A 19,978-nucleotide genomic window follows, 5' to 3' on the forward strand; every position below is an offset into this window, starting at 1 on the left:
GAAATGCATAAGGTGTTGCTTAGCTCGCGCTGAAAAGACGGTTTTGCAGAAACTACGTTAAACAGGCCAGAAGCAATCCTATTTAATAGATGAGAATCTATTAAAAAAAACACTAAAACTTGCTTAAGACCCGAAGTTTCCTCCAAAATTTGGCCAGAGAAAGAATTAGGTCAAGTCTTGCTCAACTCATGCTGAAAGCACGCTTTTGCAAAAACTATCAAGAAATAAGCCGAAAGCAGCGTTTTTTAATGGAATGTGTTGAAATATGTAAGAAAAAACAGAAATCTGCAAGACACGTGATGTTTCCTACGAAATTTGTGTAGAGACTAAAATGCGTCAAGTCTCCTGAGCTAGCGCTGAAAACAGAGTTTTGGGAAAAATTAGACGGACTGGTGACCAACTTGCAGATCGCCTGGTGGCTAACTTGGTAATTGAGTAGATGCTTTTCTGGGTGACCGACTGCTTGACTGAGTTAATGGTACCAGAGCGCCTGACAAAGTTGTTGACTGACTGGTTGAATGATTGACAGATTTACTGGTTGCTTACTGGTCTAAGAATTCAGGATGGCGGAAGTGAAAAGAGGGTCCCTTAACACTAATCCCATTTAACTTTAGACTCATTCATGCTTAAGCCATCAAACTTGTCCCTCTAATAGTCATTGGATTGAGTTACGTTGGTATGAAACATGAAGATATTTTATGTTGAAGCAAAACAGTTATAGTGGTTAAAAGATTGCTGGGGGAGATGAACCATCGCCGAGGGGATATGAACCAAGGTGGTAGATTAAATTTCTTACACCATTATACATTGAATTAAACTACTTTGGTATTAAATATAAAGGTATGCACGATTGCGAGAGAATGTGCAACATCGCCGAGGAGATATGAACCATCGCTGAGGGGATATGAACCAAAGTGGTACGTTAAGCCTAGCCCCACGTAATTTTGTAACCATTCGTACTTAAGCTACGAACCTTGTCACACTGTTGGGCATTAGAGTGAGCTATTTGCTTGATAAACATTAGCATACTGCATTGCTAAGTAACAGAGTGAAATTCCTTGGAACTCTGACCATCTCGCTTTTGAAAAACTGAAATTCTTAAGTAATGGTTTAGGTGTTTAAAACCATTTAACCAAAAGTACCATACTGCCCCTTTAGAAAAAAAATCCAAGATGGCGGAAATGAAAAGACGGTGCCTTAACCATAACCCTAAGTAACTTCTTGCTGAAGCCATGAAATTTGTCACACTGTTGGGCATTGCATTAAACTACTTGTGTGATAACTGTGAGTATATTGCATTACGGAATGAGAGAGTTCCATTCCTTGGAACTGTAAACATCTAAATTTTGAAAGACTGAAACTGTTGAGTTAGGGTTTAGGTGTTTAAAACCATTTGTACACCAAAAAAAGGAGTTTTCAGACAATAGTAACTCTTTTCAATGATAATCAAATAACAATAGAACGTTTTAGACAAGGACACTTTTGACCAAAAGTATCATGCTACCCCTTTGGAAAAAAAATCCAAAAACTCTCGAGGTCGTTGGATTAAACTAGTTTGGTATGAAACAAGAACATATTATATGCGGAAGCAACAGAGTTATAGGAGTTGCAAGATTGCGGGGGGATATAAACCAAGGGTTAACCCTAACCCCATCTCACTTTTAAACAATTGCTTCAGTCCTAAAATCTATTACACCATTAAACGTTGAATTGAACTAGTTTGGTGTTAAGTGTTACGTTAACAGTGTGGTAGGGGTTAAATAATTGGGAGAGAATATGCGCAATGGGCAAGGGGATATCAACCATCGCCGAGGGTATATGAACCAAGGTGGTACGTTAACCCTAACCCCATCTCACTTTTGAACCATTCCTGCTTAAGCCATGAACCTGGTGACACTTTTGGGCATTGCATCGAACTACTTTTGTGATAAATATGAGTATATTACATTAAGGAATGACAGAGTTCCAGTCTTTGGAACAGTGACCATCTGAATTTTGAAAGACTGGAATTCTCAAGTAAGGCTTTACGTGTTGAAAACAAGTTCTATACCGAAAAAGGTAGTTTTCAGACAATAGTAACTCTTTTTGATGATAATCAAACAATAAGAAAGCGTTTTAGACAATTGAACTTTTGACCAAAACTACCATGCTACCCTTTTGGAAAAAAATCCAAGATGGCGGAAATGAAAAGCTGGTCCCTTAACCCTAACCCCATCGAACTTTTGACTTATTCATGCTTAGTCCATTACACTTCTCACCCTAGTGGTCTTTGGAATCAACTAGTTTGGTATGAAATAATAACATATTTTATGTGGAACCGACATAGTTAGAGGCGTAGGAGAATTGCGAGGGGATATGAACCATCGCCGAGGGGATATGAAACAAGGGGGTAGGTTAACCCTAAACCAATCTAACTTTTGAACCATTCCTGCTTAAGCCATTAGCCTGGTAACACTGTTGCGCATTGCATTGAAATACTTGTGTGATATATATGAGTATATTGCATTACGGAATGACAGAGTTCCAGTCTTTGGAACTGTCATTATTTGACTTTTGAAAGACTGAAATTCCTAAGTAAGGGTTTACGTGTTGAAAAACATTTCTACACCAAGAAAGTACTTTTCTGACAATAGTAACTCTTTTTAATCATAATCAAACCAAAAGAAAGCGTTTTAGACACCAAAAATTCTGACCAGAAGTACCATGCTATTCCTTTGGAAAAATACCAAGATGGCGGAAATAAAAAGAGGGTCCCCTAACCCTAGCCCCACGTAACTTTTGTCTCATTCATTTTTAAGCCATGAAACGTGTGAAAATATTGGCCATTGAATTGAACTAGTTTGGTATGAAATATGAAGCTATTTAATTTAGAAACAACAGAGTTTTAGGGGATGAAACATTGCGACAGGATATGAACCATCGCCTAGGGGATATAAACCCTCCCCGAGAGGAAGTGAAATAACGTTAACCCTAACGCCATCTAGCTTTTGCCCCATTGATGCTTAAGCCATCAAACTTGTCACACTATCAAACAATGATTTGAAATAGTTTGGTATGAAATATAAAGCTGTTTCATTTAGAAACTACAGAGTTATAGGGGCTGGAGGACTACGAGAGGATATGAACCATCGCTGAGGAGATATCGATCATCGCCGAGGGATATGAACCAAGGTGGTACATTAACCCTAACCCTAACTAACTTTTGAACCATTCGTGCTTAAGCCATGAACCCTTATTACATTTTTGGGCATAGCATTGAACTACTTGCGTGGAAAATATGACTCTCCTCCATTGCAAAATGACTGAGTTACAGTCTTTGAAACTGTGACCGTCTGAATTTTTAGACTGAACCTCTTAAGTAAACGTTTAGGTGTTTAAAACCATTTGTACACCAAAAAAGTACTTTTCAGACAATGGTAACTCTTTTAATCATAATCAAACAATAAGAAAGCGTTTTAGACAATCAAACTTTTAACGAAAAGTACCATGCTACCCCTTTGGAAAAAATCAGAGATGGCGGAGATGAAAAGAGAGTGCCTTAACCCTAATCCCATCTAACTTTTGACTTATTAATACTTAAGGCATTACACTTCTCACACTAGTGGTCATTGGATTCAACTACTTTCGTATACAACAAGAAGATATTTCATGCTGAGGCTACAGAGTTATAGGGGTTGGAAGATTACGAGAGGATATGAACTATCGAGGAGTTATACCGCCGCCGCCCAGTCAGCTCAATGGATTTTGCAGCTCTCTGCAAAAGGTTTGAATAAGCATCATATTAGTATCATATTAGTATTAGTATCGCCGGTGGGATATGAAGAATCGCCGAGGGGATGTGAACCAAGGTGGCACGTTAACGCTAACCCATCTAACTTTTGAACCAGGCAAGCTTAAGTCATGAAGTTGTCACACTATTATTCATTACATTGAACTAGTTTGGTATGAGATTTAAAGTTATTTCATGCAGAAACAACAGAGTGATAATGGTTGGAAGATTGAGAGCCTGCACAGCTGATTTGCCCACGTATGCTGATTTGACCCCTTTTTCTGCTAAACTGCTCACCTTGTGTGCTGATATGCCCTTGTATGTTATGTCATTCGGGCTTGAAAAAAAAAACAACAAACTTTAAGCTAGCAAAAACAATAAACTACTAGAGCTATAGATGACAATGGATTTCATTTAGGAATAACAGAGTTACAATCTTCCAAAGTGTGGCCATTTAAATCGTAAAAATTACTGAATTTTTTAACTTAGGGTTTACGTATTTGAAGCGATTTCTACACCGAAAAACTACTTTTAAGCCAATAGTAACTCTCTTTAATGATAATTAAATAAAAAGAAAGCGTTTTGGAGACTGAAAATTTTGACCAAATTACATAAATTCTAAGTCTAGCACTAAGACTTGAGGACCTTGAGAAAAAGTAACTTAGTTGTGAAATGCGCGCTCGCCTCGAAATAAATCTATCTTTCGTACCATCCTAGCTCAGTCCAATTACCAATAGTGGGACAAGTTTCATGCCTTAAGCATGAATGGTTTAAACGTTAGCTGGGGTTAGGGTTAACCTAGCTCTTTCCATGTCGGCCATCTGGGATTTTTTTCCCAAGGGGTAACATGGCCATCTTTGTAATCATTTCAAATTTCCCTCCAACTCCTGCTGTTGGTTCAGTGGTAACCCAAACAAGTTTCTAGCACTTTCTAGCATTAAAATGAGTTTTTCTTACTTACACCCTTTATCCCATTTTTCGCCTACTTCCAACCCCTATAACTCTGTTAATTCTAAATGAAATAATGCAATACTTAACACCAAACTAGTTCAATTCAATGTCTAATGGGGAAATTAATTTCATGGCTTAAGCAGGAATGGTTTAAAAGTGAGATGGGGTTAGGGTGAACCTACCACTAACCCTAACCCTAACCCTAACCCTAACCCTAAAACCCATTGATTCATATCCCCTCGAGGATGGTTCATATCCCCTGGCAATCTTCCAGCCCCTATAACTCTGTCGCTTCGGCATAAAATATCTTCTTGTTTCATACCAAACTAGTTGAATCCAATGACCAATAGTGTGAGAAGTGTAATGGCTTAAACATGAATAAGTCTAAAGTTAGATGGGGTTAGGGTTAAGGGACCCTCTTTTGATTTCCGCCATCTTGCAATGTTTTCCAAAGGGCTAGCATGGTACATTTGTCTAAAACACTTTCTTGTTGTTTGATTACCAACAAAAAGGGTTACTATTGTCTGAAAAATACTTTTTCTAGTGTACAAACGGTTCTAAACACCTAAACCCTAACTTAAGAATTTCAGTCTTTCAAAATTTAGATGGTCATAGTTCCAAAGATTGGAACTCTGTGACTCAGTAATGCAATATACTCATATTTATCACACAAGTAGTTCGATGCAATGCCCAACAGTGTGACAAATTTCATGGCTTCAGCAGGAATGGGTTAAAAGTTACATTGGGTTAGAGTTAAGGCACTGTCTTTCACCATCTTGGATTTTTTTGCAAAGGCGTAGTATGGTACTTTTGGTCTAAATTTTCAGTGTCTAATACGCTTTCTTATTGTTTAATGATCATTAAAAGGAGTTGCTATTGGTTTAGAAGTAGTTTTTCGGTGTAAAAATCGTTTCAGACGCGTACACCCTAAGTTAAAAAATTCAGTAATTTTTACAATTTAAATGGTGAAACCTTGGAAGACTGTAGCTCTGTTATTCCCGAATGAGATCCATTGTCATTTATAGCTCCAATAGTTTATTGTTTTTGCTACCTTAATGTCTGTTGTTTTTTTCAGGCCCGAATGACCTTATGACATACAAGGGCATATCAGCACACAAGGTGGGCAGTTCAGCAGAAAAAGGGCTCAAATCAGCTTTCGTGGGCAAATCAGCTGTGCAGGCCCTCAATCCTCTAACCATTATAACTCTGTTGTTTCTGCACAAAATAGCTTTATATCTCATACCAAACTAGTTCAATGCAATGAATAATAGTGTGAAAACTTCATGACTTAAGCTTGAATGGTTGAAAAGTTAGATGGGGTTACGGTTAACGTGCCACCTTGGTTCACATCCCCTCGGCGATTCTTCATATCCCACCGGCGATAGTTCATACCCTCTCGTAATCTTCCAACCCCTACAACTCTGTAGCTTTCGCATGAAACATGTTCTTGTTTCATACCAAACTAGTTGAATCCAATGACAACTAGGGTGAGAAGTTTAATGGCTTAAGCACGAATAAGTCAAAGGATAGATGGGGTTAGGGTTAAGGGACCAGCTTTTCATTTCCGCCATCTTGGATTTTTTTCCAAAAGGGTAGCATGGTACTTTTGGTCAAAAGTTCAATTGTCTAAAACGCTTTCTTATTGTTTGATTATCATCAAAAAGAGTTACTATTGTCTGAAAACTACCTTTTTCGGTATAGAACTTGTTTACAACACGTAAAGCCTTACTTAAGAATTCCAATCTTTCAAAATTCAGATGGTCACTGTTCCAAAGACTGGAACTCTGTCATTCCTTAATGTAATATACTCATATTTATCACAAAAGTAGTTCGATGCAATGCCCAAAAGTGTCACCAGGTTCATGGCTTAAGCAGGAATGGTTCAAAAGTGAGATGGGGTTAGGGTTAACGTACCACCTTGGTTCATATACCCTCGGCGATGGTTGATATCCCCTTGCCCATTGCGCATATTCTCTCCCAATTATTTAACCCCTACCACACTGTTAACGTAACACTTAACACCAAACTAGTTCAATTCAACGTTTAATGGTGTAATAGATTTTAGGACTGAAGCAATTGTTTAAAAGTGAGATGGGGTTAGGTTTAACCCTTGGTTCATATCTCCCCGCAATCTTGCAACTCCTATAACTCTGTTGCTTCCGCATATAATATGTTCTTGTTTCATACCAAACTAGTTTAATCCAACGACCTCTAGAGTTTTTGGATTTTTTTTCCAAAGGGGTAGCATGATACTTTTGGTCAAAAGTGTCCTTGTCTAAAACGTTCTATTGTTATTTGATTATCATTGAAAAGAGTTACTATTGTCTGAAAACTCCTTTTTTTGGTGTACAAATGGTTTTAAACACCTAAACCCTAACTCAACAGTTTCAGTCTTTCAAAATTTAGATGTTTACAGTTCCAAAGAATGGAACTCTCTCATTCCCTAATGCAATATACTCACAGTTATCACACAAGTAGTTTGCCCAACAGTGCAGTTTGCCGAATGCCCAACAGTGTGACAAATTTCATGGCTTCAGCAAGAATGGGTTGAGTTACTTAGGGTTATGGTTAAGGCACCGTCTTTTCATTTCCGCCATCTTGGATTTTTTTTCTAAAGGGGCAGTATGGTACTTTTGGTTAAATGGTTTTAAACACCTAAACCATTACTTAAGAATGTCAGTCTTTCAAAAGCTAGATGGTCAGAGTTCCAAGGAATGTCACTCTGTTACTTAGCAATGCAGTATGCTAATGTTTATCAAGCAAATAGCTCACTCTAATGCCCAACAGTGTGACAAGGCTCGTAGCTTAAGTACGAATGGTTCCAAAATTACGTGGGGTTAGGGTTAACGTACCACAGTGGTTCATATCCCCTCAGCGATGGTTCATATCTCCTCGGCGATGTTGCACATTCTCTCGCAATCGTGCATACCTTTATATTTAATACCAAAGTAGTTTAATTCAATGTATAATGGTGTAAGAAATTTAATCTACCACCTTGGTTCATATCCCCTCGGCGATGGTTCATCTCCCCCAGTAATCTTTTAACCACTATAACTGTTTTGCTTCAACATAAAATATCTTCATGTTTCATACCAACGTAACTCAATCCAATGACTATTAGAGGGACAAGTTTGATGGCTTAAGCATGAATGAGTCTAAAGTTAAATGGGATTAGTGTTAAGGGACCCTCTTTTCACTTCCGCCATCCTGAATTCTTAGACCAGTAAGCAACCAGTAAATCTGTCAATCATTCAACCAGTCAGTCAACAACTTTGTCAGGCGCTCTGGTACCATTAACTCAGTCAAGCAGTCGGTCACCCAGAAAAGCATCTACTCAATTACCAAGTTAGCCACCAGGCGATCTGCAAGTTGGTCACCAGTCCGTCTAATTTTTCCCAAAACTCTGTTTTCAGCGCTAGCTCAGGAGACTTGACGCATTTTAGTCTCTACACAAATTTCGTAGGAAACATCACGTGTCTAGCAGATTTCTGTTTTTTCTTACATATTTCAACACATTCCATTAAAAAACGTTGCTTTCGGCTTGTTTCTAGATAGGTTTTGCAAAAGCGTGCTTTCAGCATGAGTTGAGCAAGACTTGACCTAATTCTTTCTCTGGCCAAATTTTAGAGGAAACTTCGGGTCTTAAGCAAGTTTTAGTGTTTTTTTTAATAGATTCTCATCTATTAAATAGGATTGCTTCTGGCCTGTTTAACGTAGTTTCTGCAAAACCGTCTTTTCAGCGCGAGCTAAGCAAGACCTTATACATTTCAGTCTTTGGCCAAATTTTGTAGAAAACGTTGGGTATCGAGCAAATTCTAGTGTTTTCTTACAGATTGCAACACATTCTGTTGAAAAAATTGGTCTTTGCTTATCCCAAGATACCTTTTTAAAAACCATGTTTTCAGGACGACTTGAGAAAGACTCCACCCAATTCTCTCTCTGGTAGAATTTCGCAGGAAACTTCGGGTATTAAGCATGTCTTAGTGTTTGTTTACAGATTTCAACACAACTCATTAGAAACAATTGCCTTTGGCCTGTTTGCAGATAATTTGTGCAAAACCGTGTTTTCAGCGCAAGTTGAGCAAGACTTCACGCAAGTCAATATCTGGCCAAATTTCGAAGGAAACATCGGATATCAAGCAAATTTTAGTGTTTTCTTACAGATTTCGACACGTTCTACTCAAATAAATGGCTTTTGGCTTGTTGAAAGATAGTTATTTAAAAACCGTGTTACCAGCGGGACTTGAGCAAGACTTGATCCAATTCCATCTCTGGTAAGATTTCGCAGGAAGCTTCGGTTATTAAGCAAATTTTAGTGTTTCCTTACAAATTTCAACACAATCCAGCAGAAACAATTGCTTTTGGCCTGTTTGCAGATAGTTATTGCAAAACCGTGTTTTCAGCGCGAGTTAAGTAAGACTTGACGCAAGTCAATATCTGGCCAAACCTCGAAGGAAACATCGAATATCAAGCAATATTTACTTTTTTCTTACAGATTTCGACACATTCTATTCAAATAAATTGCTTTTGGCTTGTTTGCAGATAGATTTTTAAAAACTGTTTCCAGCAGGACTTGAGCAAGACTTGACGCATTTCAGTCTTTGGCCAGATTTTGGAGGAAACATAATATATCAAGCAAATTTAAGGATTTTCTTACAGCTTTTGACGCATTCTATTAAAGAGAACTGGTTTTGGCTTTTCCGAAATCATCTTCTTTGCACGAGTCGAGAAAGACAACCTAACTTCTCTCTCTGACCGAATTTCCCAGGAAACATTGATCATCATGTAAGTTGTAGTGTTTTCTTACAGATCTCAACACAATCTATTACAAAACATTGGGTTTGGCTCGTTCCCAGATACATTTTGCGAAACCGTCTTTTCAGCACGCGTTGAGCAACATCTGACGGATTACAGTCTCTGGCCAAAATTTCGTAAGAAAACTCAGGTATCAAGTAAATTTTAGAGTTTTGTTGACTGATTCAGTGGTACTCGATTGGTAACTCTAACTGACTTGTCCACTGATCAGTGACTAAGTGGCTTATTGACTGGTGACTGACTGGCTGACTGGCTGTTTGGCTGACAAGGTGATTGAATGGTCGCCTAACTCAGGAGTACTGGACTGGCTATCTGACTGGCCATTTGAATTGCAGTGACTGGTGAATTCGTAGCTCATTGCCTGCTGGCTGGTTCACTGCCTAGCTGACTGATTAGCTGACTGACCCAGTAGTACTTGACTGGCTATCTCCTTGGTTGTCTTACCGGCTGACTGAAAGGTTGACTGACTCAGTGGTACTAGACTGGCTAAGTGACTTGTTAGTGGACTTGCTGACTGAGTTGTGACTGATGGGCTATTGTCTAGTGACTGACTGGTTTATTGACTGGTCACTAACTTGCTGATTGGCTGGATGACTGAGTAGCTGACTGAATGGTTGACTAACTCAATGGTACTTGACTAGCTCTCTCACTGGCTTAGTGAATTGCTGACTAACTGGTGACTGAGTTGCTCATTGCCTGCTTACTGCCTCCCTACATGGTTCACTGACTGGCTGCTGGAAAGGGTCACTGGTTAACTTACTGGCTGACCAATGGAGACTGAGTGGCTAATTGATTGCTGACTGAGAGGCTGAATGCCTAGTTGAGTGACTCGCTTGCCGAATGTTTGAATGACTCAATGGAACTTGACTGGCTGTATGATTAGTGTACTGACTTGCTAAACGAGTGGTGACTGTGTGGCTGACTGTTGACCGACTCTTTCACTGACTGGAAAATTTGATAGTGACAAACCCAAGTACTTTACTTGCTATCTGATTGTTTGAATGACTTGCTAACCGAATGGTGAGTGATTCGCTAATTGCCCGGTGACTGACTGGCTTGTCTTCTAACTGGCTGATTGAAAGTTTGACTGAACCAGTAGTAACTAGCTATCGGATAAGTTAGGTGACCTGCTGAACAACTCTCGTCTGAGTCGCTAATTCACTGCAGACTGACTCGCTGACCTCCTGGTTGACTGACTGGATGATCGAACGGTTGAGTGACTCAGTAATACTTGACTGGCTCTCATACTCTAGCTCTCTTGGTGAACGATTGGTGATTGAGTGCCTAATTGGTGACTAAGAGGCTTAGTGGCTCTTTAAATGACTGGCTCACTAAATGGCTGCCTGAAGAAGTAGTACTTTACTGGTTATCTGACTGGTCAGCTGCCTTGCTCACCTACTGGTGACCCAGTGGCTTATTGACTGGTTGACCGACTGACAGACTAAATGGGTGACTGACTCACTAGTAGTTGAATGACTAGTGATTGACTGGCACCATTAATTTAAGGGATCAATTATGTAGTCACCAGTCAGCCAGCTCTCCACGTGCAACTCGGTCGGTCAGTCAGTAGTTGATCAGTCAGTTAGACAGTCAGTTGGAAGTCGGCCACCAAGTGAGTGAACCAGTCACGTAACCCTAACTCAGTAAACACGTGAGAAAAGCAGTCAACCAGTCAGTCAGTGAATCGGTCAGTCCGCCTGTCAATTACAAGTCGGTCAGCCAGACTATTAGCCAGTTACGGACCAATCAGTAATCAGTCTGTTAGTAAGTTAGCAAATTAATCAGGATTAAGTTGCCTATTGAGTCACTAGTCGGTCAACAAGTCAGTTAGCTGGACAATCAACCTGTCAGTCAGTCATTTAGTCAGACACTCAGTGGCTGCAACGAAACTCAGTCAGCTGCTCGGTCAACTACCAGTCAGTCACCAGATAGTTATACATTCATTCACCTTTCGGTCAGCAAGGCAGTCACTCTATCGGTCAGCAAATTAGTCGTGAATCCCTCACACAGTCATTTCGCCAGTCACTTACCTGTCGGTCAGCAAGTCAGTTAACCAGTCAGATAGCCTGTCAAATACCATTGAGTCACTCAACCATTGAGTCAGCCAGTCAGTCAACAGGCCGAGCAGTCACCAATCAATTACCCAGTCAGTCAGAAGTAAGTCAGTAAGTCAGTCAACCAGTCAAGCGCAACTAAATCAGTCAACCATTCAGTTCATTCCGTCAGACATCCAGCCAGTCAATAAGCCACTCAGTCACCATTCGTTAAGCAAGTCGGTTAACTAGTCAGATAGCCAGTCAAATACCAGTAAGTCAGGCAACCATCGGGTCGGCTAGTCAGTCAACCAGTCAGATACCCAGTCAAGTACCAATGAGTCAGTCAGAAGTAAGTCACTAAGTCAGTCAACCAGTCAAGCGACACTAAATCAGTCAACCATTCAGTTCACTCCGTCAGAAATCCAGCCAGTCAATAAGCCACTCAGTCACCATTCGTTAAGCAAGTCGGTTAACTAGTCAGATAGCCAGTCAAATACCAGTAAGTCAGGGAACCATCGGGTCGGCTAGTCAGTCAACCAGTCAGTCAGCCAATCAGTCAACCAGCCAGTCACTCACCACCGATTAGCCACTCAGTTGCCAGTTAGTCAACAAGTCATTTAAGCATTCAGATAGGCAGTTGAGTTCAGTTCCTTCAACCAGCTAGTGTGCCTCTCAGTCAGCAGTCAATTAGCCACTCAGTCACCAGTAAGTCAATAAGTCAGTTAACCAGTCAAAAAGCAAGTCAAGTGCCACTGAGTCAGTCAACCAGTCATTTATCTAGTCAGTCAATCTGTCAGACACTCGGCAATATATAAGCCACTCAGTCAGCTGTCGGGCAGCAACTCAGTTGACGAGTCAGATAGCCTGTCAAGTTCCAGTCTGTAAGTCAACGAATAAGTTAACAGTTTAATCAACCAATCAAATAGCCACTCAATTACCAGTGAGCCGGTCATCTATTTAGTCACTCAGTCAGTAGACCAGTCAGTGAATCACCAGTCAATAAGCCACTGATTCACCAGTAGGTGAGGAAAGCAGTTCATTAGTCAGATAACTACTCAAGTACTACTCATTTAGTCAACCATTTAGTCAGCCAGTCACTTAACGAGCCAGTAAGCCTCTCATTCACCAATTAGGCACTCAATGACCAGTCGGTCAGCAAATAAGCTAGAGAATCTGAGAGCCAGGCAAGTATTACTAAACCGTTCAGTCATTCAGTCAGTCAACAAGTGGGTCAGCCAGTCAGTCTGCAGTAAAAGTGCGACTCAGACAACAGTCGGTCAGCAGATCACTTAACTAATTAGATAGCCAGTTACCACTAATTCAGTCAAACTTTTAATAAGCGAGTCAGACAATAAGCTAGTCAGTCACGGGTCAATTAGCGAATCACTCATCAGTCGGTTAGCGAGTAATTTCAATAATCAGATACCAACTCAAGTACCACTGGGTTAGTCAACCATTGAGTCATACAAGCATTCAACCAGCCAGTCATCCAGTCAGTTGCCAGTCATGCAGTCAGTTGCCAGTGAGCCACTCAGTCACGACGCGGTGAGCAAGTCAGTACACTTCTCATACAGCCCGTCAAGTTCCTTTGAGTCAGTCAAACATTCAGTCATCGAGTCACTCAACTAGGCAGTCAGCCTCATAGTCAGCAGTTAATTAGCCACTCTGTCTCCAGTCGGTCAGCCAGTCAGTTAACCGGTCACCCTTTCAAGCAGCCTGTGAGTGAACCATGTAGGCAGCAAGTCAGCAGGCAATGAGCAACTCAGTCACCAGGCAGTAAGCCATTCACTTAATCAGCGAGAGAGCCAGTCAAGTACCATTGAGTTAGTCAACAACTCAGTGAGCTACTCAGCCGACCAGCCAATCAGCCAGTTGGTCACCAGTCAGTAACCTAGTCAGATACCAGTCAATTACCATTCAGTCACAAGTCAGTCAGCAAGTCCGTTAACAAGTTAGATAGCCAGTCAAGTACCACTGGGTCAGTGAACCTTTCAGTCAGCCGATTAGACAACCAAGTTGATAGCCAGTCACGTACCACTGGGTCAGTCAGCCACTCAGTCAGCAAGACAGTCAACCAGGCTGTCAGCCAGTCAGTCAACAGGCAATAAACTACGAGATCACTAGTCACTCAGAAATGCAGATAACCAGTCAGATAGCCAGTCAGGTAAACCTGAGATAGGCGACCATTTATTCAGCTAGTCTTGAACTTAGCTGCCTGTCGGAATGGTCAAATGACTTGCTGAATGATTCGTGACTGAGTGGATAATCGGTGGTGACTGACTGGCTGTTTGACTCATTGACTGACTTAGTGGTTGATTGGCTCATTGGTACTTGACTGCGTATCTGACTGGTTGACTGACTAGGTGACTCGATGGTTGACTGACCTACTGGTATTTGACTGGCTATCTGACTAGTTAACTGACTTGCTTAGCGACTGGTGACTGAGTGTCCTATTGACTGGCTCGATGATTGACCGAATGAACTGAATTGATGACTGATTAAAAAGCACTTGACTGTCTATCTGACTGTTAACCGACTTACTGACCAACTGGTAAGTGAGTGGTTAATTGACTGGTGACTGATTAGCCTTTTGACTGACTGGCTGACTCAATAGTTGAGTGAATCAATCCTATTTGACAGGGTATCTGAATGGTTAACTGAGTTGCTCTCCGACTAGAATGTGACTGACGAAATGACTGTGAGTGATTTACGACTGATTAGCTGACTGAGTGACTGCCTTGCTGGCAGAGAGGTGAATGACTGGATAAGTGACTAGTAACTGACTGGTAGTTGACCGCGTAGCTGACTGAATTTCGTTGCAGTCACTGAGTGGCTGAGTAAATGACTGACTGACAGGTTGATTGTCCGGGTAACTGACTTGCTGACCGACTAGGGACTGACTACGTAACTTAATGCTGATTGACTGGCTAACTCACTAACAGACTGGTTAGTGGCTGAGTGATTGATTGACTGGTACCTAACTGGCTAATGGACTGGCTGACCGTCTTGTAATCGACAGACAGACTGACTGATTCACTGACTGAGTGGTTGACAGCATTCCTCACCGACTGATAGTTGACTGCTTCATTGAATGGCTGATAGAATCACATGTTGACTGAGTTACTGTTACCTCACTGGTTCAATCCCATGGTAGCCGACTTCCAACGAACTCTCTAAGTGACTGGTTAGCCATTCATTGACCGTCCCAGTTGCGCCTGGAGGGCTGGCTGACTAGTGACTAACTAGTTAATTGATCCCTTGACTTAATGGTTGACTGATTCTCTGGTACTTGACCGGCTAGCTGACTGGTTAATTGACTTCCTAACCCCATTTAACTTTTGAAACATAAATGCGTCAAACTTGTTCAACGCACGCTAGAAACTAGCCAGTCACTGAGTCAGTCAGTGAATTGTGAAATAGCTACTTTGTCACACGTCAGTCAAGGAGTTAGTCAGCCTGTTTGCCACTCGGTCAACCAGTCACTCCTCATTCAGTAGCCTTTAAGCCAGTGAATTAGCCGTTCAGTCACCCAGTCAGTCTACCAGAACGTCAGCGAATCAAGTACTAGTGAATCACTCAACCATTCACTGATTCAGTCAAGCACTAGTCAAAGACACATCTAGTCACAAGTCAGTCAAGGAGTGAGTGCACCAGTCATCCAGTCAGTCAGCCAGTCCATCCTAATTCAGCAGCCATCAAGTCAGTGAATCAGCCATTTAGTCAATAAGTCTCTCAACCAGTCACAGCCGGTCTGGTACCACTGAATCAGTCAACCAGCACGTTGGCGAAGCAGTCATCAGTCAGCTAGCTACTCAGTTACAAGTCGGTCAACAAGTCGGTCAACGAGCCACTAAGGTTGAGTGACTCAGTAACACTTGACTGGCTCTCAGACTTTGCAGCTCACTTGCTGTCTGATCGGTGATTCAGTGCCTAATTGGAGACCTACAGGCTTAGTTAAACCTTAGTGGCTCGTTAAATGGCTCGTTAAATAAATGGCTGACTAAATCGTTGAGTAAAAGACTAGTAAACTGCCTTCCCCACCTAAAGGTGAATCAGTGGCCTATTGACTGGTGACTGACTGACTGGTTGACTGACTGACTGACTAAATGGATGACTGACTCACTGGTAGTTGAGTGACTATGTACTTGACTGACCCCCTGGTTTCTGTTCACTGACTTGTTGACCGACTGGTAACTGAGTAGCTAGCTGACTGATGACTGCTTGGCCAACGTGCTGGTTGACTGACTCAGTGGTACCAGACCGGCTGTGACTGGTTGAGAGACTTATTGACTAAATGGCTGATTCACTGACTTGATGGCTGCTGAATTAGGATGGACTGGCTGACTGACTGGATGACTGGTGCACTCACTCCTTGACTGACTTGTGACTAGATGTGTCTTTGACTAGTGCTTAACTGAGTCAGTGAATGGTTGAGTGATTCACTAGTACTTGATTCGCTGACGTTCTGGTAGACTGACTGGGTGACTGAACGGCTAATTCACTGGCTTAAAGGCTACTGAATGAGGAGTGACTGGTTGACCGAGTGGCAAAGAGGCTGACTAACTCCTTGACTGACGTGTGACAAAGTAGCTATTTGACAATTCACTGACCGACTCAGTGGCTGGCTAGTTTCTAGCGTGCGTTGAACAAGTCTGACGCATTTATGTTTCAAAAGTTAAATGGGGTTAGGAAGTCAATTAATCAGTCAGCTAGCCGGTCAAGTACCAGAGAATCAGTCAACCATTAAGTCAAGGGATCAATTAACTAGTTAGTCACTAGTCAGCCAGCCCTCCAGGCGCAACTGGGTCGGTCAATGAATGGCTAACCAGTCACTTAGAGAGTTGGTTGGAAGTCGGCTACCATGGGATTGAACCAGTGAGGTAACAGTAACTCAGTCAACATGTGATTCTATCAGCCATTCAATGAAGCAGTCAACTATCAGTCGGTGAGGAATGCTGTCAACCAGTCAGTCAGTGAATCAGTCAGTCCGTCTGTCGATTACAAGTCGGTGAACCAGTCCATTAGCCAGTTAGGTACCAGTCAATCAATCACTCAGCCACTAACCAGTCTGTTAGTGAGTTAGCCAGTCAATCAGCATTAAGTTACGTAGTCAGTCCCTAGTCGGTCAGCAAGTCAGTTACCCGGACAATCAACCTGTCAGTCAGTCATTTACTCAGCCACTCAGTGACTGCAACGAAATTCAGTCAGCTACGCGGTCAACTACCAGTCAGTTACTAGTCACTTATCCAGTCATTCACCTCTCTGTCAGCAAGGCAGTCACTCAGTCAGCTAATCAGTCGTAAATCACTCACAGTCATTTCGTCAGTCACATTCTAGTCGGAGAGCAACTCAGTTAACCATTCAGATACCCTGTCAAATAGGATTGATTCACTCAACTATTGAGTCAGCCAGTCAGTCAAAAGGTTAATCAGTCACCAGTCAATTAACCACTCACTCAGCAGTTGGTCAGTAAGTCAGTTAACAGTCAGATAGACAGTCAAGTGCTTCTTAATCAGTCATCAATTCAGTTCATTCGGTCAATCATCGAGCCAGTCAATAGGACACTCAGTCACCAGTCGCTAAGCAAGTCAGTTAACTAGTCAGATAGCCAGTCAAATACCAGTAAGTCAGTCAACCATCGAGTCACCTAGTCAGTCAACCAGTCAGATACGCAGTCAAGTACCAATGAGCCAATCAACCACTAAGTCAGTCAATCAGTCAAGCAGCCAGTCAGTCACAACCGATTATCCACTCAGTCACGAGTCATTCAGCAAGTCATTTGACCATTCCGACAGGCAGCCAAGTTCAAGACTAGCTGAATAAATGGTCGCCTATCTCAGGTTTACCTGACTGGCTATCTGACTGGTTATCTGCATTTCTGAGTGACTAGTGATCTCGTAGTTTATTGCCTGTTGACTGACTGGCTGACAGCCTGGTTGACTGTCTTGCTGACTGAGTGGCTGACTGACCCAGTGGTACGTGACTGGCTATCAACTTGGTTGTCTAATCGGCTGACTGAAAGGTTCACTGACCCAGTGGTACTTGACTTGCTATCTAACTTGTTAACGGACTTGCTGACTGACTTGTGACTGAATGGTAATTGACTGGTATCTGACTGGGCTACTGACTGGTGACCAATTGGCTGATTGGCTGGTCGGCTGAGTAGCTCACTGAGTTGTTGACTAACTCAATGGTACTTGACTGGCTCTCTCGCTGATTAAGTGAATGGCTTACTGCCTGGTGACTGAGTTGCTCATTGCCTGCTGACTTGATGCCTACATGGTTCACTCACAGGCTGCTTCAAAGGGTGACCGATTAACTGACTGGCTGACCGACTGGAGACAGAGTGGCTAATTAACTGCTGACTATGAGGCTGACTGCCTAGTTGAGTGACTCGATGACTGAATGTTTGACTGACTCAAAGGAACTTGACGGGCTGTATGAGAAGTGTACTGACTTGCTCACCGCGTCGTGACTGAGTGGCTCACTGGCAACTGACTGCATGACTGGCAACTGACTGGATGACTGGCTGGTTGAATGCTTGTATGACTCGATGGGTGACTAACCCAGTGGTACTTGAGTTGGTATCTGATTATTGAAATTACTCGCTAACCGACTGATGAGTGATTCGGTAATTGACCCGTGACTGACTAGCTTATTGTCTGACTCGCTTATTAAAAGTTTGACTGAATTAGTGGTAACTGGCTATCTAATTAGTTAAGTGATCTGCTGACCGACTTTTGTCTGAGTCGCACTTTCCCTGCAGACTGACTGGCTGACCCACTTGTTGACTGACTGAATGACTGAACGGTTAAGTAATACTTGCCTGGCATTCAGATTCTCTAGCTTATTTGCTGACCGACTGGTGATTGAGTGCCTAATTGGTAAATGAGAGGCTTACTGGCTCGTTAAGTGACTGGCTGACTAAATGGTTGACTAAATAAGTAGTACTTGAGTAGTTATCTGACTGGTGAACTACTTTCCTCACCTACTGGTGAATCAGTGGCTTATTGACTGGTGATTCACTGACTGGTCTACTGACTGAGTTACTAAATAGATGACCGGCTCACTGGTAGTTGAGTGGCTATTTGATTGGTTGAGTAAACTGCTAACTTATTCGTTGACTTACAGACCGGAACTTGACAGGCTATCTGACTGGTCAACTGAGTTGCTGACCGACAGCTGACTGAGTGGCTCATAGATTGCTGAGTGTCTGACAGATTGACTGACTTTATAAATGACTGGTTGACTGACTCAGTGGCACTTGACTTGCCTTTTGACTGGTTAACTGAGTTGTTGACTTACTGGTGACTGAGTGGCTAATTGACTGCTAACTGAGAGGCTCACTAGCTGGTTGAAGGAACTGAACTTAACTGCCTATCTGAATGCTTAAATGACTTGTTGACTAACTGGCGACTGAGTGGCTAATCGGTGGTGAGTGACTGGCTGGTTGACTGATTGGCTGTCTGAGTGGTTGACTGGCTCATTGGTACTTGACTGGGTATCTGACTGGTTGACTGACTAGCCGACCCGATGGTTGCCTGACTTACTGGTATTTGACTGGCTATCTGACTAGTTAACCGACTTGCTTAACGAATGGTGACTGAGTGGCTTATTGACTGGCTGGATGTCTGACGGAATGAACTGAATGGTTGACTGATTTAGTTGCGCTTGACTGGTTGACTGACTTACTGACTTACTTCTGACTGACTGGGTAATTGATTGGTGACTGCTTGGCGTGTTGACTGACTGGCTGACTCAATGGTTGAGTGACTCAATGGTATTTGACAGGCTCTCTGACTGTTTAACTGACTTGCTGACCGACAGGTAAGTGACTGGCGAAATGACTGTGTGAGGGATTCACGACTAATTTGCTGACTGATGGAGTGACTGCCTTGCTGACCGAAAGGTGAATGAATGTATAACTATCTGGTGACTGACTGGTAGTTGACCGAGCAGCTGACTGAGTTTCGTTGCAGCCACTGATTGTCTGACTAAATAACTGACTGACAGGTTGATTGTCCAGCTAACTGACTTGTTGACCGACTAGTGACTCAATAGGCAACTTAATGCTGATTAACTTGCTAACTTACTAACAGACTGATTAGTGACTAAGTGATCGATTGATTGGTCCGTAACTGGCTAATAGTCTGGCTGACTGACTTGTAATTGACAGGCGGACTGACCGATTCACTGACTGACTGGTTGACTGCTTTTCTCACGTGTTTACTGAGTTAGGGTTACGTAACTGGTTCACTCACTTGGTGGCCGACTTCCAACTGACTGTCTAACTGACTGATCAACTACTGACTGACCGACCGAGTTGCACCTGGAGAGCTGGCTGACTGGTGACTACATAATTGATCCCTTAAATTAATGGTGCCAGTCAATCACTAGTCATTCAACT

Source organism: Stylophora pistillata, chromosome 12 (assembly GCF_964205215.1).
Source record: "Stylophora pistillata chromosome 12, jaStyPist1.2, whole genome shotgun sequence".
Lineage (NCBI taxonomy): Eukaryota > Metazoa > Cnidaria > Anthozoa > Scleractinia > Pocilloporidae > Stylophora > Stylophora pistillata.